General features: G+C 47.5%; 1 protein-coding gene across 2 annotated transcripts in view; it reads right to left on the bottom strand.

Annotated features, from left to right (window-relative positions):
* Positions 1 to 22559, bottom strand: part of CYP19A1 (cytochrome P450 family 19 subfamily A member 1) — a 110972-nt gene that overhangs the window by 70707 nt on the left and 17706 nt on the right. The window contains exon 2 of one of the 2 annotated variants that reach the window (XM_005602588.4): positions 18797 to 18853. The exons of the other annotated variant lie outside the window; for it this stretch is intronic. The gene's annotated coding sequence lies outside the window, so the exon portion shown is untranslated. The remainder of the gene's footprint in view (positions 1 to 18796; positions 18854 to 22559) is intronic. 2 annotated transcript variants of the gene reach the window in all.

The raw sequence follows: 22559 nt of genomic DNA, 5'->3' as shown, positions 1-22559 counted from the left end.
ATTTGACAAATCATCTATGGACACTGGAGTCTTTATTTCTTCAGCCTATCTCCCCTAAAATTCACAAACCTCTCAAGAGCAAGGACCATGTCTTACTCATCTTCCTATCCCTGGGCTGCAGGTGCCCGGAGCACACAGCAGCTGGGCAGTGATTTTTGAAAGCATGAAACTGATTACCCTTGGCCCTCTTCCCTTGTTCCCAGCCCCCACCTCCCCTGGTGTCGTCAGTCCTGACAGCTGAGTTATCTGAGCTCTCAGTCCTGCCATATTCCCAGACCTATCAACTCTTAAGACAGGAATTCTTATTCAGGCAGCCACAGCCCTGCCCACTGTCCAAAGTGTCGTACCAACTCGCTGCCCACCCCCAGGGGTCTCATGTGGGCCTTGGGGCCCAGGGGCTGAGCCCTAGTGCGCCACAGTTGCTACTCAAGTCACAGTTCCCCACCATCCCATACCCCTTGGGATTCTCCTGCTGAAACCTGAACTCTTGCACCTAAGGCTCCCCCGCTGGGTCCCCAGTTCCTCCAGCCTTGTCACCTTGTTCTGGATGAGCTGTCTAGTGAGCGCTCCAGCCCCGCCCCCTCACCCTTCGGCTCACACCTGCCGCCCACTACAGAGACAGCATCCACTTGTCCCCTTAGCCTGCTCCTCTGCTCTTATTCCCCACTCCCCGTCTTCACCCTCCATCCCCACTCCTTCCTGGAAACAGAAGCCCTGATCTGAACTCCTGGCCCAACAGCTCGTTCCCTGCTAAACTCAGACTATTCTCTGCAGTGACAGTTGCCTCTCTGACCTGGGTCTGGTCTCTGCTTTGTCCCCCTGATGGGACACTCCCACCTCCATTTCCTGAACCCCTGGTACTGACAATTTGTTTAAATTAAGACAGGCAACTGCTATGCCCTTTGCCCTCCCAGCTGGCCCTCCGCTTAGCATCTGGTCTACTGTTGATGAGATGGCCCTGCCAACTCCCAGCCTTTCTTGTCAACCTTCAACACGACAAAGGGATCTGACAAAGGATCTGCAAGGAGGTGGTGACACCCCAACACACACACACACAGACACACACACAGACACACACACAGACACACACCCGTGTATTCCAGCTTCCTTCTTGAGCTGTCAAGAAAAATAGCAGGGGGGGTGGTTCTGAAATGGGTTTGTTGCTATAGAACTAGGGGTTTTGAGTAGTTACATTCCTCATGGAAGGAGGGGTTGGGGGTCACAGGTCTCCGACAATCAGATATGCTGAACTGTCTGGGACAGTCCCACTTTCTGTGGTGTTTTATTCTTTTCAATAAAGGTAATTTACTTTGTGCTTCACTAAATACACAAATCTTTACCTTTCAAATGTCTTGTTAGGCTTTATATACATTTCCCAAAACCTTTTAAAAGAATTCCTTCTCAAGTCATGAGTTTGGGGAAAGGGGGCTGGCCCCTGGATGAATAGGTGACCGGGCCACTGCTTCTGCAATTTCTGGGACAATTCTGGGCCCAGAGCAGCTCTCCCAGGAGGCCCCTGCACCTGACTCTTGCCCCAGGCTTCCTGTCCCAGGAGTCATGCTCTCATCCACAGGGACATGTGCTTGGCTCTGCTTGTCATCAGACTTGACTCCTTCCCACAAAAGGCTGCAAACCACCAGCCTGTCTCTAGCCAGGTGGGTGCTCTGGGGCCTTCTGTGATGTTTCGATGGCAGGTTTGCCTGCAGAGCTCTCAGCTGCCCACGGTGCCCCCTCTTCTCCCCATGCTGCTCGGACAGCCAGAATCCCTGGGCATCCTCTCCCCACTTCTTGCCAGAAAATGTCTCTAAATCATTCATTTCTTCTTGTAAATGGGAAGCAACCCAGTCTATCACTTTCTCTAGACCTATTTGTATTTTATGACTTTTCTCAGTGAAGCAAGGAGTGAAAGCTTGCCTCATGGAAAGAATTTTAGTGTTAACCCTCATGGGGCTGGAGGAGCTAGGGGAGAGGCTCGCTTCGGAGCCCCAAGATCCTACACAACACTCAAGCTACCATGCCCAGCAGAGGCTGCTGAGGGGCGAGTATGAACAGCTCCCACGCTCCTCCACCACGTTCCTGCCCCACCGCTGAACTTTAGGAGGGCAGACAGCAGGTGTGAAACTGAGGTTGAGTGGCAAGACCATCTTTTGAAGGGCATCTTCCCTGGCTGGTCCCAGCCTGCCTGAGCCCACAGTCCCCGAATTCCTCAGAGTTTCTATTTACTTCACATCCTGCTCATTTTCCCAGGAACAGCCTGGGAATGAGGCAATGTGCTTCCCTTTGCACAGTGCCTGGCACATAGTAAGCACTCAGTAAATGTTAGCTATTACTAATAAAAAGAACAAATCCAGAATGGGCTCCACGGGATGCTTGCACAGAAGCTGCCAGGAGTAGTCAGGACGGTGGTGGGTGACTCAATTCTCAGCATATGGTCGACTATTCATTTCACGTTTCTGAACTAGAAGGAGTTTCAGTTCTTTAAAGTGGAAAAAAATGCCTTTTGGCCAAGTGATGGTGATAAGAGTCCTCCCTTATTCCTAAATCTTGAGGAGAGTGGAAAAAGGCTTTCCACGCACTGGCTAAACATCCTGCTGTAAGCCTGCGATGGAGATCTATGACCAAAACACTACCCATCTGTCTTCTGTCTTGGCTGTGAGAATTCCACTTGGCCAGCGGATATAGGGAACTTTCATAAGACCCAGCACCTTCTATGGAAGGAGGTGAGGCTAGTGAGGTGTGTTAAGACAATTAAGCAAGCAATCTTTGCAAGATTCTCGCCTAAAGCCAGAAAACAGAAAGACAAGCAGCTGCGTTTCTGGCTTCAGAGGCCAGAATTAGTCCTGCTGCCTCAAGCCCAGGATCACAGCCTTGCTATCTTGTGCCCTCCCATCATGTTGTTCTGTACTTAAGGGTTGGAACTTTACCTCTATTTCCTGAGACTCTCTGGATTGCCAGCTGGACCTCTAGCGCTGCCTTGCTTCTAAACTGCTTCGCTGGGGCACGCGCTTTGCTCCTCTGCCTAGGACTTCCCATGCTCCTTACCCTGAGGGCTAGCGCCCGGCACCTTGGTGCAGGCAAAGTCCCCACCTCACTTTGAGCATCACCAGGGCCCAAAAGCATTGCCCCCAAGCTCTAGGGGGTGGGATGCTGGCTACCTTCCCCCATACCTTCATTCTGTGGCACTTTGGTCCCAGCATGTCTTGTGATTGAGCCAGCCTAAGTTTGGCAGAAAACCAGGTTTAAGTCAGATTATAAAAAACCTTGAAAGTGAAGGTATGGAATCGAAGGTGGGGACACTGAAGGTTTTGAAGGAGGGAATTCATACGATCACAACTGTGCTTCAGGTAGTGTTGGTGGGAAGGGTGCATAGAGTAGGCAAAGCCTGAAGCAGAGACACTGGTTGCACAGATCCAGATAACCTCCCCCCAAGGTGGAAAGGACAGACCAATGTGAGAGATAGTTCAAAGAAATTGACGTGGATTCGGGGAGCTGTAGGAAAAGGAAAAGTATATTATTTACATCAAACAACTAGACAATTGCAAAACCATCTTTTGAAGGCCAACTTCCCTGGCTGGTCCTGGCCCCCATAAGCCCACATTCTCCTAACTTCTCAGAGTTTCTTTTCACTTGAGGTCCCCACTCAGTTTCCCTGGAGCCACCTGGGAATGAGGCAAGCCCACTTTAGAGGGAAAATGTTTATGCTAATAAGAAATAAGCAAGGGACCAACATTTAACATGTGGTTATTGCAGAATGAGCATTGGCAGCACTCATGGAACATGAGAAAAAAGGATCTTGCTTCAAAGGCTACACAGAGAAGTGTAGATCCAGGATTCTAACCTAGGGGTATGACCCCAGAGTCCTTGCACAGCAGAGTGTTTCTCTAGAGAAGCCAGGAGGAGGAGCAAGACAGAGGGGGAAGACAATGGCTTTGAACAATGTTGAGTGGCTAGCAGGACAGGCAGCAGTCCAGCCAGCAGTTAGAAATGTGGGCATGGAGACCTGGAAACAGATCAGGACCAGAAGATATGAATCTGGGAGTCAGTCACATAGCCGTTCTAATGGAAACTCTAGGATACATCAAATTTCCAACACAGAAGATCGAGAGCAGGGAAGAAAGCTTAGGCTAGAACCTGAGAGATTCTTTTGGCTTAGGAACTCATAAAGGAGCAAAAAAGAAGCTATCAGAGTAAAACGAAAACCAGGAGAGGGTCATTTAACTGGAGTCCAAGGAGGGCAGTGTTAAAACAGGAAAGAGAAGCCATCAGCTTATAACACTTGACACTGACAAATAGGTTGAAAAAACAAGGAAAGGCCAGTGGCTTCAGGATTAGGAGCACACTGGGGCTCTCCCATCAATCAGATTCAGTCAGATGGTGGGCGGAGGAGCTGGTGAAACAGCAAGTGTAGACTCTTCTTTCAAGAAATTTGGCAGTAAAAGAGGGGAGAACTGGAAAAGGTGAGTGAGGAGCCAGGGACCTCTTTTGGGGACCAGTCTAACAATTGAATTACACAGACAATCACTCAGCTCTTAATCCCTACAGTGCTCAGCGAGAAATCATCCCCAATCAGATCATTTACTGGCTCTCAACAGACCATACTGTAGTAGCAACAGTTTTATGGCACCCCTTTCAACCCTAGATCCCTGCTAGTTGTAATGGTGCCACCATCACTGGCCTATAAAGTAATTACTCTCAAATAGGATGCTAGAATCTTGGAGATCATCTCGCCCAGCCCTCCACTCCATGAAGCAGTGGGAATGGTGCAGATTGGCAAGGGGCCTCGTAGATGCAAATGTCTAGAGCAAGCTATGAGCATTTTCGTAAACTGGCAAATCATATCTGATATTTACAGATTTAGCCTGTTCCTTGGCATCTGCCCATTTCTTCCACCTTTGAATCAGGAAGGGGGCTGCCTGGGGAGAATAATGCTCAAGGCCAAGGGGAAAGACCCCTTCAGTTGCAGCCACAGGTGCAAGTGCCAAGTGGGAGAGAAATCCAGCCCCTGCTTCCTCGCCGAGCTTCATGTCCATCCAGATGGGACACCTTTTTCTAAATTGCACAAAGGAGCATGGGCTAGTGGAGGCCTGCCTGTGCACTTACTTTGGGAGAAGGGCTGAGGTCCTCTGCCTGGGTGGAGACCAGCTCTCTCCTCAAGAGAAGCCCTTAGTAGTCATAGGTCTAGTCCCAAAGGCCAGGTGCTTGGTTCTCTGCCCGGCATCGAGGGGCACGCTGGGAGAGCTGGGGCTGAGCGCTCCACAGGCCATGGTGGTCTTGGGTAGAAAAGTCTGCCCACAGGAGGACTGGATAAAATAAGAGAAGGGGCCCAGATGATCTGCTGAGTTGTGGGAACAAGCCGTAGGGGTTTAACGCCTGGTGCAAAATAGTGTCAACTGCGGAATTTGCACAAATTATTTTAAACACGAAATTAGCAAGTCTGAGCTAACTGCCTCCCTTTGAATGAGCCAGCTGAGACCAGGCTACCCGATGTTAAATCATGCGAAAACCCTTATTTTTAAATGGAACTACATTTAGTCAAGAACCACTTGTGTGGGATATGTCCTCAAATCAAATATTGTTGCCATTTGCCAGAGAAAATATGCTCTAATTCCTTGATGCCAGAGAATGTCTGATACATCATTGTGTAATGAAACGAGAATAATTGAGCTACTTGTTCATCACAAAGCTCGCTAGCTGAATACTCTAAATTCTTCAGCAGCTGAGTGGGCTTGGAGTGAATTAACAACACTCTTTTTTAAAAAAGAATTAATTTTGAGGTAGGACACAATAATTACAATAGAATTTTTTGTGAGGTGCTACTAAATGCTTTTTACTCTAAGAAGGCTCACACACTATTCTTTGTCGATGATGCCAAGGTGATTCAGAGGGACAAGTGAAACATCGGCCAAAGTGCTATGCAGCAGCCTAGACCAGCTCTACTCTGGCCGCTGCTCTCTCAGTTCCTGCTGTCTCAGGTCTTTCTTTACACTCCCCTAACCGACTGCCCCTCTCTCACAGAGTTCCCGCCAAACTGCCTTGCCTCCAGGTAACTGAAACACCAGTTTCCCCACACGAGCTGGGGAGAAGGCAGAGACCATGTCGTATCAACATCCCAGTCCTCAAAAGCACACAACGCAGTACTTCACACCTACGAGCCTCTCAGGAAGGCACTGATGTTGGGTATAGGAAGCTAGAGGTACGTGAGAGACTGTGGAACAGAAATGGAAGACCCACGTCCAAGCTCAAAGGCTGAGGCTTCCTCCATCTTGATTGATATGAACGAGGCAGTCGCGACTTCTTCACACCACACTTCCTGGGAAGATTAAATGAAGTGCCAGCTGAGCTGGGGCCATCTTGTCCAGTTTGGGCTGGCTTTGGGAAAGCTGGCCAAACCCATCAATTACAGAGCTCCAGCAGCAGAGGAGCTTGGGGAGTGGAGAGAAGAGTGAGAAAAGAGAGAAGCAACACAGTAAAATGTGACCAGACCAACAAAGGCAGGAGGAAGGATGTTTCAAGGAGCATGGGAGCATTTTAAAGGTCACCAGCAGGTTGAGTTTGAGGACAACCAAGGAAACCCCCACCCCGCCCCTCTGGATTTCAGGAAGTTGCTTCTTGACTTTTCAATTGTTTCCAGAGAGGTGAGGCTGGAAGCAAAGTCCGGGGTAGCTAAGAAGGAGGTAAGAAGGTCTGGGGTGGGGGTGGGGGCAGTTCAAAGGCCACACGTTTCCAGAGTAGTGGGGAGCAAGAGCTAGGAAGGGGTCTGTGTCAGACTGGGGCAGGAGGAAGGGTCAGACGCTGAATTTGATTTTAGCAGCAACCCTCTGGGCAGGGGTAGTGGTAGAAGAGAGAAAGAATCTGAGGAGCAGAGAGAAAGTACATTCTTCCTCTGAAATTGGAGGGAAATAGAAAAGAACGGATGTAGAATTGATATGTTTCTGTGAATCACGCAGGCTGTGACAGGAATGGAGACCTTTGGTCACTTCTTTGTAGCACAGGCGAGTTGCTAAGAACAAGCAAGCAGTGCTATGGATCCACTGACCTTCATCAGATAACCCTGTCACCTCTAAACTGGTGATCCCCAGGGCCAATCCAGGGACCACCGTCCAACCACGGTAAATTTGTCGCTGAAATACGGACAGTGAGGTACTTTTTCCATAAAGCTAAATTCTATGTACAGGGCTGTCTTTTATGCTGAGATTACATCCTCTTCACTTTTTTGGTATGAAAATGTTCTTTGCTGAACATGAAACAATAACCTCTTAGAGTTCGCGTTTTTTCCCTCAATGTCTTTACTTAGCAAAGGAAAAAAATGCTGTTCCTTGTCGGTCCCCTCTCTGCCTCCACCACCATTTATTGTTCATATTCCTGTTAGTGAAATAAATGATTGGGAATCATTGTCCTGAAACTAATGTTTATATACTTCCAAAGTAGTTTGAAAAAACAATTATTTTAAAGGAAGGATTTTTGAGCACCCGGGGAACGACTTTTCTCCTTTGGTCTCCCTGGTTAGGATTTACAACCTCACATCAGTGTATTAGCTAAATTGTGAATTGTTTCCTGTGAGGCTCACCTTAAAGATGAGTGGCATGCTAAATCTTTTTGACTCAACTATTTCCAAAAGGACCATGTGACCACTTTTGTGTACACCTCCCTCCAGAGACACCAATGAACAGATTTATGGTGGAAATTGAGCTCATGCAGCCCTAGGATCCCAGACCTTTAGCCCTGGAAGGAACTTTAGAATTTATCTTGTTACCTAATGTGGACTATTCTGAAGCCCTTTCAAAGGGATCAGATTTGCCCAAGGCCATACAGCCCACTAGCAGCAGAGCCAAGACAAGAGAGAGGCCCAGTCTCCAAACCTCCAACAAACCCTCTCCCATCCCTACTTGCCCCGAACTCAGGATTATGGCAAATCCCTCTTTCCCAACAGGCAAGCCTCAAGCCAAACAATAAACAAGGGTGGCGTCGACCCAGCGTGCTAGGTCTACTGGGAGTATGTGCGGTAGAGTACATCTTCTCCTTTGTAATAATGGCTGTTTGCCTCAAATGTTTAACATCTTTCTGATTGTATGACTCAGCTGCTGCTGCAGCCTCTCCGTCCGCTCCAAGAGGAGCTTCTCTTCCAATGACCCAGGGGTTAGTCCCAAGGCCCAGGCGCTCCACCTCAGCCTCCAAGATTTCAACAAGGCTTGCAATAACTTCACTGCTCTGCAAGGTCCCTCACCTGCATGTTCAAAGTCCATACCCAGGAGTAGCATCTTGTCTCTCGTGAACCAGACCTCGTGGGAGTCCCAATTCTACCCAGGTTGGCACTAAAATTCTCACAGGAGTCTTTGAGGCTGAAAGGTCGGGAATTACAAACAAGAACACCGCCAGCACGGTCGCCTTCCCCTGTGGCTCTAAGGGACATTGTGGGCAGGGCACCATGAGGGCGTTAGAATAGGGGAAGGTTTGGACCACTCTGAGAAATGGGGGGAGGACCCAGGAAAGCTCCACAGAGAAGACATTTGAGCTGTGCCTTGAAGAATGAGTTAGAGGCAGAAAGACGACCTTCCAGCCCCTCCTCACAGAACCAACCCCAGAGAGCAAAGCAGGAGCTGGAGAGGAGAATCGCATTAAGAGCCAGGGAGGACCCACCAGCTGGGATGTAGCTACTGTTTGCGGTAGCGTAGAACCAAATGGCCCTTCCCTACTGATTTGGGCTATGTCCCAGCTGATAGTACAAGCTTTTCTGTCCACTGACTGTTGACTGAGATCTAATACCCAAGTGCCATTTAAGTCACTCTATGTTTTTGGCTTGTTTACCTTTTTTTAGAGTTTGTAGAATAATTTAAAGTTCTATGGAGCCCGTGCCATAAAAATAAAGTGTAATAAACCAGTGTTTTAGCTGTTGTATTGACATTTTACTACCATTTATGCCCTTGAGTGATGATGAAAAGTAGTCATATAACCACCTCATGGTGCATGTGGTGATAAGGTGTTCAGTTGGAGGAATGTCATGAGCCTGTGTTTTAAGAGTTCATGTTTATCACTGAAATTAACATAAAGGAATCCAGAAACACTATGTCTTTGTGGAAAGAGCATTCACGTGGGAATCAGGAAGACCCACCTTCTCTCCCTGGCACTTTAGCTCCTGGCACTAAGTAAGTGGATCCTCCCTAATTACCATAAGCTTTACATTCTCATCTGTAGAAGGGAAGCAACTATATAGGGAGGAGAAAAATGGAATAGATGGTTTCTAAGGACTCTTCCAGCTCTGCCATTTCTATGACGAAATTCAAGGGATTCCTCTATTGAACGGGGGTGCAGAACGTTCCCTCCCACACCCGTCAATCTTGTGTATCATCTACTCCTGAAACCCTGAATCCTTGCTTTCTCAGCGACTCTCAGCATTGGTAGTGTGTTGATTCACAAACTGCTCAACTGCTAATGATCATTGCCCCACTTTAGCTCTCGCTGAGAGAGAGCCAGCAGGGCTGGGGGAAGTAAGAAAAAGGAGCTGGGTCCAGGGCAAAGAATCCCCCCTGGGATAATGCATCGCTGCTTTTCTTCAAATCAGAAACCGAGCCCTGAGCCGACTACAAATGTGAGCTTGCTCCCAGGCTAGCAGGAAGGTGGGAAGGGAGGGGACTGGGGCCAGGCCCCCTCTGTCAGCTCCATGTAGGTTTCCTGGAGCCAGCAAGGGGCCTTTCCTGGCTCCCTCCATCCTCTGCCTCAGAAGTCTCCATAGAGAGGAGAAGGGCCTTCTGCCAAAACAGAGAACCCTTCCTCCTGAGCCCCTCGGGTACTCCTTTCCATTGTTGGTGGCATCTTCAGTCTGATAGTGACTGGGCTTCTTGCCATCAGCAAGGTTTCCTTTTGGTCCCTGGTTTACATGGCTTTCTGTTGAGCAAATAAACATACACTCATCCCAGCCTCCAACAAGACAAAGGTGATTCTTTCACAGGAGCTGCTGCCCAGCTGACAGATGTTCTGGCCTCCTTCCCTGCAGCCAGGCAGGCTGCTGACCCCAAAGGTGAAAAGCTCTATCACTCATTCTCACCCCCTAGTTGGCCAGTTGCTACCCAAGATCATCCAAGAATTTTGACGTTTGTGTTTTCTCCCCAACTCCTGCCTCCACAGCTCTTAGTGGCTCTTAGGACAGAGCTGTTCCCAAAGTAGCCTTTGTTCAGGTCAGTTGGAGAGTGGAAAAGATGGGCCATGTGGTCAGGGCTGCTTTGGCACAGCTGCTCAAATCCTACATCTGGGGACCTGACAGTGCCTCACTTCCCCACAGAGAGAGAGAACAATGAGAAGCCCCTTTATAGGAACTTAATGGCTGAAAAAACCATTCTGGGTTGTCATAGACTTGGGGCTCAGCAATCTTCCTTTCACTTGTATGTTACAGCCTGGTAGGGAAGACAAAACCTTCACTAACATGCTCTCCAGCTTTTGGGGTTTAGAGGAGCAACCAACCAAATGGTCGTTGGGCCCAGAGAAGGGAATGTTGACTTTCCACAGGACGTGGAGGAGGTGACATTTGAGTGGGGCCAGAGAAGAGGTAGGATTTCCCTGCTCAGAACAGGCAAGGGGAGGGCTTTTGTTCGTGGGCTGCCTCTATGTCAAGGCAGGAGAATGCACAGCCCATCCGAGCAGCAGGGAGGGTAGAGAAGCAGCCAGTGAGGCAGGACAGACCACACAACCACAAACATACTCCTCCAGTTTGTAAGTGAAGAGGATTTTGAGGGGGAAGTGACCCCCGAGGCAGTTCTTAAAAGGCAACTCCAGGATCTCAACTCAACTTACTCCCTGTCTAGGCTTCTTTGGAATCTTCCAACATTTTTCTACATAAGTTGCTGAGGGCTCTATGCTTGTACCCCAAACCACAACTAACAAGAAGGGCTACAAACAGCCTCTTAGCTTGTCACTGAGAGCTAGGACTCTCTAGAAATCACTTCGGTGCTTTTCAAGTGTTTTCATAGGAGATCATCTCCGGGCATGATGGTGGGGTGCAATAGAAAGAGGTTTGAGTCACTCATGACAACATTGGGTGAAACTGACCCCTTGCTCTCCTGGAAGTAGGGCAGAGAGTTTCAGAAATAAGATGCTAAAGGACCTGCTCCAGGATACCTGCCAGGCCTGGAGCGCTAGAACTCCTGTGCCAGAGCTCTGCAGAGGCTGGGCAGTACCTCCACTGGCTCCTCCTCTAGCCTGACACTGGGAACCAGCTCCTGCTGCTTTTCCCTCCCACAAGGAACAGACTTTCCCTCAAATTATCTCCATCTTCCAGGCCTTTTCAGTGCATCAAATGATCAAGGATCCCTGTTAGTGCAACTATGTTTGTTTAAAAAATATAACCTTAAGAAAATCATCACCCCCAGAAACAGAAAACAATAGTAGGGGACAAACTGACTTGGACACAGTATGATTGAAGGCCAGCAAAGTGTGACTGGAGAAACAGCAGGAAGGAGACAGAGGCGAAGAGAAGTGAACAGAAAGCGAAGAAAGGAAACCCCCTCCCCAGGGAACAGAACGCCATCAGACCAGGGGAGCCGGAAGCCGTCAGAAGAGAAATCAGACACAAAAGGACCTGCCACATTAAGGGTTAAAGAGGTTTCGCTTGGGCTTGGAAGGGGCACAGGAAAGCTGGACTTCTGAGGCAAAGGACAGGAGGCAGACAGGCTGTAAAGACTGAGTTTGGAGGCTGAAAGAATACTGATGTGGGAAAATCCCCAAATGGAATTTCTCACACCAGACTTGTTGCCGTTTGCCTCCGCTGCTGTGACACCCTGAGACGATTTGCACTATTCTGTGGTAGTTCTCACCCCACAAGGGCGGACACTGAGTGTAAAACTGAGAGGGCACAAAGCTTCCTTTCCAAATTAGGGCAGTTCAGCTTTTCAGGTCCCGAGTTGACCAGAGGCAAGATTCACCTCATTCTAGATTCAGGGGCTACACCTCTAGGGTCAAGGCTCCTCCTGCTGAGCTAGGTCTATAAAAGGTCAAGCAAGGAATGAATGTCCCCTTCCCACTCTTGAGGATTCTTAGGATCAGAGGCCACAGACTGCGTGCTGGCCCTATTCTGGCTGACCCACATGCCTGTCTTCCTTCCTTATCTGGCTGTCCAAGACCTACAATAGCTCTCTCAGGCCTGACACTTCCACTCTTCATTCTTTGATTGACTAGATCTGATTTCTCTGCCAGCTTATTTTCCATAAAATATCATTGGGTTGCTTTGTGTTTCCAAGGCTCAGGTTACTGCTGGCTGAATACAGACCATTGGGAATGACTTAAATCCTGGGGAAATACTGGTTATGTTTGGGCCTAAAATCGAAAGTCCAAAGGGTGCGATGCCACCAAACACGAAACAAAAATTGTTCTTGAAAGTTGTACAAACATTTTTAAAAGAGTAAGATTTGGGTAATGATTTCCCTGCCAAAGAAAAATTTTCCCAAGATCCCTTCTGTAAGCTCCACAAAACAGTAGAACTACAATTCTAAAACAGCAACAAAGAGAAAAAGAACTGGATTCAATATAAGTGGAGACTTCTTCAATAAGTTTCCCATTAATCTTTATATCACTCAGTTGTCCCTTCTTGACCATTCTTTTGATTCTCTTCAGGCAGCTCATTGCCATCTCCTCCCCACCCAATGTCAGCTCCCTTTCTCTTCTCTCACTTCTGCCTACAGACTCTTCAAAACATGTGCCCATACTGTTTCCATTGGCAGACGTGAACTAAACATCAACCTGACACTCTTACAAATTCAAGTGAACAGTCCTAAGCATATATCACTCTTTGGGGTGCCATCTCCCATTCTGCTGTGAAGCATCATTGCTCACTTGAGGGCATTCACTGACTGAGAGACCTTGCCTGGGCCCAGAAGTATGTCATCGGCTCCCCCTCTGAATCACAGACTCATAGAATAATGGAGCTGAGGGTCAGCTTAACTGCCTTCAGTGAGCACTTCTCATTCCAACTGGGAGTTCTCAACCTGTAGGATTTACTCCCTATACAATGGCCTATTTTCATCTGGGCAACATTGGGCAAAATGTTAAAAGAAGCAAAGTATCATCCTTGGTGTCCTCATACTAGAGAACATACCCAGAGTCTCCTTGGCCTCTTTCTCAGCTTTCTCCAGCTACCCATCCTCTACAGACCGTAGTCTTGGACTGAAAGTGTCCGTGACCATAACTAGCACCACCTCCAATGTCTGCCTGTGGAAAGTTCCCTGTCATCTTCCGAAGACCAGCTCAAATGCAACCTCCTCTGACAGGCCTTCGTGATGTCCAGCCTGCATCTTTCTCTCTTCTAAGCTCCACAGTCCTTGGAATTGCCTTTGCTATGGTACTTGGCACTTTCTACCACTAGACAGTAAGCTCCTCGAGGGCAGGATCCATGTCTGATTCATCTCAGGGTCCCCTGCAGGGCTGAGCCCGGTGGACCTTCTTGGAGGCATGCAGGAAAGGCTGAGGAAGGAGTGAGGCTCTAAACATGGCACAACATGCTCTGCCAAGCAGGCTGGGAGGAGCCCAGGCCTAGAGTCTACCTCTTCCAATGGCTGACCATTCCCCTTCTCACTCCCAACCCATTCCCACAGGACCTCTCTCTTTCACTCTCTTCAGCCAACTGTCACTGTGGGACAGAATTCTCTGGGAAGGCTCAGCTGTTAACAGCTTAGAATGTTGCTGCTCCCAGAAGTCTTTGCACTGAACTGTGGGGGTGGAGTTGGGGGCTGGGGGGAGAGATAGAGGAGGTGAGGTTGAGAATGACGTATGCTCTCTAATGACGTATGCTCCTATTAGAGGATTTAGGCATGACAGGCTGGGCAAGGGAGCAATTTGGGGAATGAGGAGGGCTGTTTCTTGGCAGCCCTTCAATCACAGCCCCTTAGTATTCTGAGCTACTTTCCTTCTCTTTCTGCCTGTGCCCTTTTAAAAAGATATATGTCCTGGCACATAGTAGCCCTTAAATAAGTAGTAATCATTCTCATTATTGTCATCACTAATAAGTTAAGAATACAAACAACGTAGACACGTGAAAACACACACAGCCCATCCTAAACACACGAGTGCTTGAAGTGCCAAGTAGGAGATGTAGATGGGTTTGTTAGAGTTTCTGGAAGGAAGTGTCAACACGGGTTTTGAATCATCTGCCTCTCTGGTGGTGGAAACACTCTGAGCAAAGACAAGGAGGCAAAAACCATCAGGATGTGTGTGCACAAGGAATAGCCGATGACTGAAGAGAGGTTCTTTCTAAGAGACCAACAAGTGGAGCTGGTTAGATGGCAAGATGCAGTGGGAGGAAAGAGAGGGGCGAGTTGAAGGGAGACACCATGATGAATTCAGCTTTGAGTTGCAATTGCAGGTGTTAGTAGGTCAGTAAGAGGAAACGTTCCTTGGGAGCCGGAAGGTCTCAGGCTGAGAGTGGAGAGGTGGGGCCTAAGATCACAGGGTGGTGCAAAGCAGCAAGTGTGGAGGAAAGGGTCGGGTGCAGGATGCAGAGAGTGTTCAAATGAAAAAGGCGGGGAGGGGCGATGATAGTAGTGGTGCTTTCAGCTCTTCCGAGCTCACCAATTGCAGCAGAAAAATCCAGAAAAATATAAGGCCAGGGAGAAAAATACAGGATGGGGGGAGGCAGAAGTCATTAGAAACCTTGTGTGTGCTCTAAGGGCAACTTTGTTTAAGATAAATATTGATGTTGTATTTACTTAGTTAATGATTTCAAAAATGAACATTTTTATTGTTTTTCTGCATTGGGAGGTATATGGAGGGCTCCATAAACATTGAGTTGAAGTTCCCCTCTGGCCCTCTCCCTGGTGCTGGATTGGCACAGGTGCATCCCGTGTCTTGGGGGTGTTGTGGAAACCATCACTTTCTCCCTGGTCATCTCCCTTTAGGTGACAGCCAGGAAGTAAATCTTGCCAAATAAAATCACCTTTACATGACTTGTGCTCCTCCTCACTCAGCATCACTAAGCTAAAGTTTGCTGCAAAGTTTTGAAGGGAGACAGCAGTCCTTTCCAGGAACAAGACTCTCTCCCTATTGTTTTCAACACAAGTCGTGTTAACAATGGTTTTTAGTGGGTGGTGAGATTATGGGGAACGTTTATTTTCTTCACATTATATGCATTTTCCAAATACTACTTCCATAGTTAATTTTGTTTGCTTTGAAGAAAGAAAAGTAGACTAGAGATAGTCGAAGTTATTACTCTTAGAAAGTCTTCTAAGAGAATCTCCGTAAGCCATGAAATTCCCAGTGACATGGCAATGCCTCTGTGTCTTTTTCAAGAGAAAACTCTCATCATAACATTCAAGTTGTTTACATTTATTTTTAAAAAGATGCAGAAGCAGTCATTCTACAAAGCGAGCTTTAGGATTCAATTTCAAAATAGGTAGTTTACTACCCCCCAAGTGGCTGCTTCTCTTCAACGTAGGACCTCGCCCGTGAGTATCAACTCTTCAATGCGTTACAGGAAAACGTAACTTTGGACGATTCTCAAGAATAGAATGATAAGGGAATGGCCTATGTCATATGACTAGGAGAATCTTAGCCAGCAGGGAAGAATGGAGAAAATAGTCAGATGGTTAGGATTGTCTCAAAACCGAATTCAGACAACATGAACTTGACGTATGAAGCAAGTGCTGTTTACTGTCCTCCACTGCTGTCTTCACACCTCTACGCTCTGGGCTAGCTGACAACTCCCCCATGTCCCCACATTCTCTCTGGGGCCTGCTGTTGGGCCTTCCGTTCGCTGATCCAACCTTTCCTGAGCATCTAGGATGTGACTTTCACTGTGCTTTGGCTCTGAGATGACAGCAATGGACATGATAGATCCCACCCTGAAGAGACTGGTGAACCAAGAGGAGAGGCAGCTGCACCAAGGTCATGGTCCAGCAGATGAGCACTGGCACAGAGGCCCATATGGGGTATTAGGGAATACAGAGAGTTCCCAATTCTGCTTGAGACAAGGGGATGGGGAGGAAATAAGGGAGGCGGGTCACAAAGCAGGGACACTCACATTCATTCACCAGGTACACTGGGGAGGGGCTGATGAGGGAGCCAGAGAGGAAAGCCAGAAAGCCACATTGAGATAAGGGCTCAGGACAATGAAGGGAGTTATCTGGACCTATTCTGCCAAAAGGTTAAATGGAAGCCTGAGCCCCATTGAATGAGAACATGAGAGTGAGGAGGACCTGTGAATACAATGTAATTTCACTCCTGTGATTGTTACCTTATATGGCAAAAGGGATTTGGTGGACGTGCAAGGTCCCAAATCGTTGGGTTTAGTTAACAAAAGAGAGGTTACCCTGGGTCGGCCTGAACTAATCAGGCAAACTTTTTAAAAGGGTCTAAGCCTTCCCAGAAGTCAGAGTGATCGCAAGCAGCAGCTACTTGCACTAGCTAAATGGCTGACCCCAATTCTTCTTCCTGCCTTTTATCTCCTTTCCCAGATTCAATGCTCAGGTATTATGTCGATGTAGAAAGAGAAAATAAGTGCCTTCAAAGAGAAAAGGCAGCAGAGGTGGGCTGGGGGAGACAGTTAATCTTCCTTATGAAGGAGCATCTCCTTGGCAGATGGCCTTAGCTTCTCCTACTCCCATTTTTTTTTTAAATATCAGATTCTATCCTTTTTCCACTTCAAGTGCTACTCTGGACACTTTCCAAACTCTTCCCGTTTGAGTTCTGGAGCCCTGAACCAGACTGTGTTCTCTAAGACTATGTTTAGTAGGCAAGAAGACTGTTACCCAGAGTAATCTCAGCATTTTGTAGATTTCACAAAACTAAAAGCAGCGCTTTATATACACTGCTTTTTGGAAGTGCTTTACACTTGGTTCTTCTCAGAGGAGAGAGGCAATCAAAGATGGTTTCTAGAAAGGCAAGCCCCAGAATTGGGCTGGGAAATGCTCTCAGACAATGTGTTGTGGTTCTAGGGCCCCTGAGAGGCCTTGAGAAGGATTCCCAGCTTGGATCCTGAATTTTTAGCCCAAATTCCTTTTATTCCACTGGACTATGAGCTCCTTGAGGGGAAAGATCATATTTTAGCCTTTTTTGTATCCCCAGGATATAGCACATAAGGTCAACCGATATATCTTTGTTGAGTGAACATCTATATCAAGTATCTACCCAAGTAATATAGAAAACTTGGAGTCATAGATCCCTGGGTCCTGGCACCACCTGGCCTGGGGATATGGGATCCCCCAGTACAGGTTCTTTCAGTGGGCCTCTACCAGTAAGTCCTAGGGGGACACCAACCAAATTCCAAGGGTGTTGCTAGACTTCCAGCTCCAACCAAATGGAAGAAGTGCACTGCACTCTATCCTTCCCACTAAATCCTCTGGAAAAATATGACAAAGCAATTAAATAGGACTCTGAAAAAGTAAATAAAAGCAGGTGTATTGGGGAGAGAAATCAAAACTTGATGGATTATCAGTATGGTGGCAGCGAGTTTCCTGGAATTTTTCTCCCGGCTTTGGCCCAAAGGTGAGCTGAATAATGAAACTGCACAGAAGTCATGAAGAGCAACAACTCCAAGAACAGCTCCTATTCCTGTCCAGATGACCTGGACAAAGGGCTCCTTCAATCCAGAGAGTGTGGGGAAAATCCTTGTTCTTTTTTCTCATTTTTTTTTTCTCTCTCAGCCTAGCCGGAAGGCCAGATGCAGCTCCAAAACTACATTGCCACCATCATGGCAGCAGCATGGACACCTAAAATCCCTGAGAGAAAACCTGTACCTCTGGATGGAGGAACCTAGAAATGGGGCCCCTGTGATGTGGGGAGTATGAGGAGAGTCCTCATTTCTTTTTCTTCTCTCTTGCCATTTTGCCCTTGGAGCAGGCCCAGTGGCATGAAACTTTGTGACATCATCAGGGGCTATAACTCTAAGAGAGATCCCTATCTTTCTAGCCAGAAGATCAGGGAAAGGGGATCCTAGGAGGTGAAGAATGTGAGGGAAATTCTGCAGAGGAAAAAGTGGGGTAAAGGGATTCTGTGTATGAAGCAACGTAAGTACTAGGCTTACCTCCAAGGAACGCATGTGCCGAACAGCACAGCAAAGCCTTTGAAACCTGAACTACCTACAGAAGACAAGACAGAACGTGCAGTTTGAACTGAACTGTTTTGATTGCCTGCTAAAACAAAACAAAACAAAACAACATGCTCTGATTTTAACAGGACCAGAGTCTTATAATATCCCATACAAAATGTCCAGGATACAATCTAAAATTACCCAACGTGATAAGAACCAGGAAATTCTGACCAACCTTCAAGGAAAAAAGACAAGACAATGTTGGAATTACTAGAAAAAAATATTTTAAAGCAGCTATTATAACCATCGTTCATAATGTAAAGGTAAACATTCTTGAAATAAATGGAAAGATAGAAGTTGTCAGTAGAGAAATAGAAACTATCAAAAAAAGCCAAATGGAAATTGGAGAACTGAGAAATGTGATATCGGAAATAAAAAATTCACTGGATGGGCTCAATAGCAGAATGCAAATGACAGAGGGAAGAGTCAGCAGACTAGAAGATAGATTGATTGAAATTATCCAATCCGAAGAACGAGAAAGTTTTTGCAAAATAATGAATAGAACCTCAGGGATCTGTGGAACAATATCCAAATGGTCTAACATTCATGTCATTGTAATTTTTAGGGGAGAAGAAAAAGATTGGTCTAGAAAAAAATTTTTGAAAAAATAATGGCTGAAGATTTCCCAAATTGGTGAAAGACATAAATTTGCAGATTCAACTAGCTTGGAAAAACCCAAACAGGATAAACTTAAAACTGAACTGAACATCCCACCACTCCCTATTGTCTTACCTGCCAAAGCCGTCCTCCTCACCTGCTTGGATCCTGAAGACGTCTGAGTTTTTGACCCTGGGGTAAGGGAAGGAGCACATGAATAGGAACACACACCTGGGGATTAATCTTGGCTCACTGACTCAAGTGTGAGACCCAGGGCAAATCAGCCCCCTTGCCTGGGCCTCAGTTCCTCATCTGGCAAATGTCAGGATTGAACTAGATGGTCTTCTAAGTCTCTCCCAGCTCTAAAATAACACCCATTATCAGCTCCTACGTGGACTTTTTCTGTTAAAAAATGATAACATTTATCAAACCCTAATGCTACAAAACAAGAAACCACTTTCCTGCCAAGAAGTCTTTCCACCCTTTGTAATAGTGCAAGTAACTGAAGTGGAGATGCTCATAGAACCAAAAATGGAGTTTCATAGTAACCAGAATGGAGGTTGGCTTTCCCCAGCAGCTTCCTACAGAGCCCTTTGAGCACCATGGGGAGCCTGGAATTGATTGCAAAGGAAAGGAAGCTCTGCAGAAAACTTTTTACTTTCAATAAAAGCATTTCCAATTTCATCATGTTTTTCAGAGGCTAAATAATTGAGCGGAATGCCCCCATTGCCTCAGATTTCTAGTTTGATGTCAAGTCTGTCAGAATGTTAATTCTATGTCTGGAAACACAATAATAACTACCATGTGTACAGTATCTTACAGTTAACAGAGCTGTTCTCGTTTCATGCAGCATCTCATTTCATCCTCCCAACCACCATCCTCTGAGGTAGGTGGTAGCAATCACCTCCTGTGTCCTCAGAGGAAACAATCTGAGAGAAGTTGAGAGTTTTATCCCAGACCATCCAGCGGTAAGCTGGAGAAAGGGCCAACTCTTCCGACTTCCAATTCTGTCGTCTTTCCCACCACCAAGAACAAGAGTCCCTGGGCAATGCCAGAGCAAAGATGAGCTGTGGCTACTGAGCGAGGGGACAGTTACCCCACATTTGAAGGGCAGACTATAGTAGACTAGATCCTCTCAGCTCATTCCTCCCAAGAGGGGCACAGTGTTGAGAGTTGACTCCAAGACATTTCTGCCCCTCTCCCAGGCCCTGATTTTCCCTGGCCAGGCTGCTTGGAGCAGAGAGGTAATAGAAACCGAAAGTTCTCCATCCCCCACCCCGCATATGATGACTCTTTTAAAAATACCTTTCCTCCACTCCCTCCAGCTGCCTGTGAATGTGCTTGGATTTAAGTCAAGCAGGCTTGGAGATCCGTGGTAGCTTCTTCAGGTTTTGCTAGTGAGTGCCCTTGAAGGGCTTTGCTGCTTGGCCCCCACATCTGCTTCCACTCAGCTCTCCTCTCTGCCAAGGAATTGCTGCTGTTGCCTCCCATTCTTGCACATTCATTCAGCCTCCACTCTGCATTGACGTGCCCGGAGGTCATCCTTTCCTCCCTTCGGGAGCCATTTTCGGCTCATTTATTCACACATTGTCTCTTCATTTTCAAGAAAAATACAAAGTAGTCTCTTTGAGTGTGACAAATCTGAGTCATTTCATACTGTCATCATTGCAGAACAAAAAGAAGTCAAAAGGTGGGTGGGTTCATTTCATCTAGCAAGGGAATAAGCCTTCTCTTCTTTGTTTTACACTTAATGACTCATTCAAACTGAATCAAAAGCTGAGTAGTCCTGGCCATGGAACAGAAAGCTAGGGGTGGGGGGAGCAGACTGTAGGCACCAAGCTTGGGTCATGGGCTGAACCCCGGGAGCCATGTCTCTGTGGCATGGAGTGGGCCAAAAGGATGAGAAAATAGAGTGGTGGCATGGTGCCCTGTGAAGCCCTCGCTCGTCTCTGGACCCCAGTTTTCCCATCTCTAAAAACCGCACAAGGATCACCCAAGAGGGGTTGGGAAAGGATTGGGGCACACGACCTCACTGTAACTGTTTCCCTGAATCACGTGCTTTCCCACCTTGGCATTGAAAACTTGAATCGGGAAAGGAGGTTCAACTCTCACCTGGCTTAGGTACCTGGAGAGGTGGAGAGAGGACGCTTTGGTGTCAGACGGACTTAGGTTTGGATCCTGCCTCTGTCACTTCCTGGCTAGGTGACCTTGGGATAAGTACTTAACCTCTCTGAGTCTTTTTCTCACTTGTGAAAAGAGAATAGTAGTACCCACCCCGATAAGGTCCTTGTGAGGATAAAATGCAACATCTGTGAAGTGCCCAGCACAACGCCTGCCAATCATGATTGTCCCCTGGACTTGCTCTGGCTCATACACAGGATGTGTAGGACAGTGGACAGGGAGGCTGGGCGGCATTGGACAGTCCTTTACTCTCCCTCAGTTTCTAATTCGATAAAATGGGAGAATAACGTGCTTGGCAAGAGGGTGGTGAGCATTAGAGAGGATGTAGTAAAGAGTCCAGCACAGCCCCAGAGGTATGGTGGGTCCTCAGGCGGTGCTGCTGGTCAATTAGAAGTTATCATTATTTACCTTAGAGGTCACCATCAGGGGCTAGTGCCCCAGAAAGAGGTCCCTGGGAAGACTGTGGCAGTCCTGAGATCAGAGCCAATGTCGGAGCCTGGAGGCTAGGCCAAAGCAGGAGATGGCAGTGGGTTTTGAGCTAGAGCACATAGGACCAGGGTGCCATTAACATGCAGGCTAGGGGCCGGACCAGTGGCGCAGCGATTAAGTTCGCACGTTCCGGTTCTCGGCAGCCTGGGGTTCGCTGGTTCGGACCCCTGGTGCGGACATGGTGCTGCTTGGCAAAAGCCATGCTGTGGTAGGTGTCCTACATATAAAGCAGAGGAAGATAGGCACGAACGTTAGCTCAGGGCCAGTCTTCCTCAGCAAAAAGAGGAGGATTGGCAGTAGTTAGCTCAGGGCTAATCTTCCACACACACACACAAAAAAATGCAGGCTAGGGCCAGTACCCAGAGGGGCAGGGGGCTCAGGCAGGGCACGGTGCCTGGCAAGACTCATCCCCTGAGCCAGAGGGGCTGCTCCATAGCCAGTTACGCAGCCGTGTCTTCCACAGCCTTGGGTCCAAGCAGCTCCTTAATGGGTTCACAGGCCTCACTCACCAATGCAGCCTGCCAGGGAGGGCTCTGCAGGGGCCCAGAAATAGTGAGGCAACACCCTGGGACAGCAGCTCTCAACATGGGGCCCTGGGTCACTGCAGAAGACCCACAAGCATAAAAGCATTTCTTTTGGGAAAAGAGGACTTTCATCTTTCTCCTGGTAGAAGCTGGGATCTGTGGGGTTTTGGTGATGGGCTGTCTAGTGGTCCACAGAGCCCTTGAGGTTCCGACACAAGTGTCTTTGGGGACATGAAGAACTCTTTACCATTCTGGGAGAGTGATGAGATTCATGTCCCCAGCCCCTCCCTTCAGCATGAGTCTTAGTTGTGCCCCCAGAGAACCAGCTTTTTTGGGGCTCTCCCAGGAAAACCATCACCAAAACATCTGCTAAACAAATCAACTGTTCTGCCTCAATACTCTTACAGGCCTCTTTGTTGAGCCTGGGATGTATTCTCCACTCACCACCATCCTACCCATATATCAGGCCCAGTTCTAATTCTGGATCTTCCAGGAAGCCCACAAAAATCTTTCTAACCCATAGCAATTAGCTCTTACTTAAAACACATGGCTATGCCGCCATTTTCTTTCTGGATAGCTCTTATTCTATGACTTTCTTTGTTAACATCTGTCTTTATTTTAATTTTTTCCCTTGTGGATGTTGGTCTCCTCCATCTTTTCCATTTCTTGCTTCCAACTAGTCACTAAAGCTTGTTGGTTGTACC

This window comes from Equus caballus, chromosome 1 (genome assembly GCF_041296265.1).
Source record: "Equus caballus isolate H_3958 breed thoroughbred chromosome 1, TB-T2T, whole genome shotgun sequence".
Taxonomy (NCBI): domain Eukaryota; kingdom Metazoa; phylum Chordata; class Mammalia; order Perissodactyla; family Equidae; genus Equus; species Equus caballus.
The sequence above is the reverse complement of the archived record's forward strand: the minus strand, read 5'-3'. Positions and strand labels throughout refer to the sequence as shown.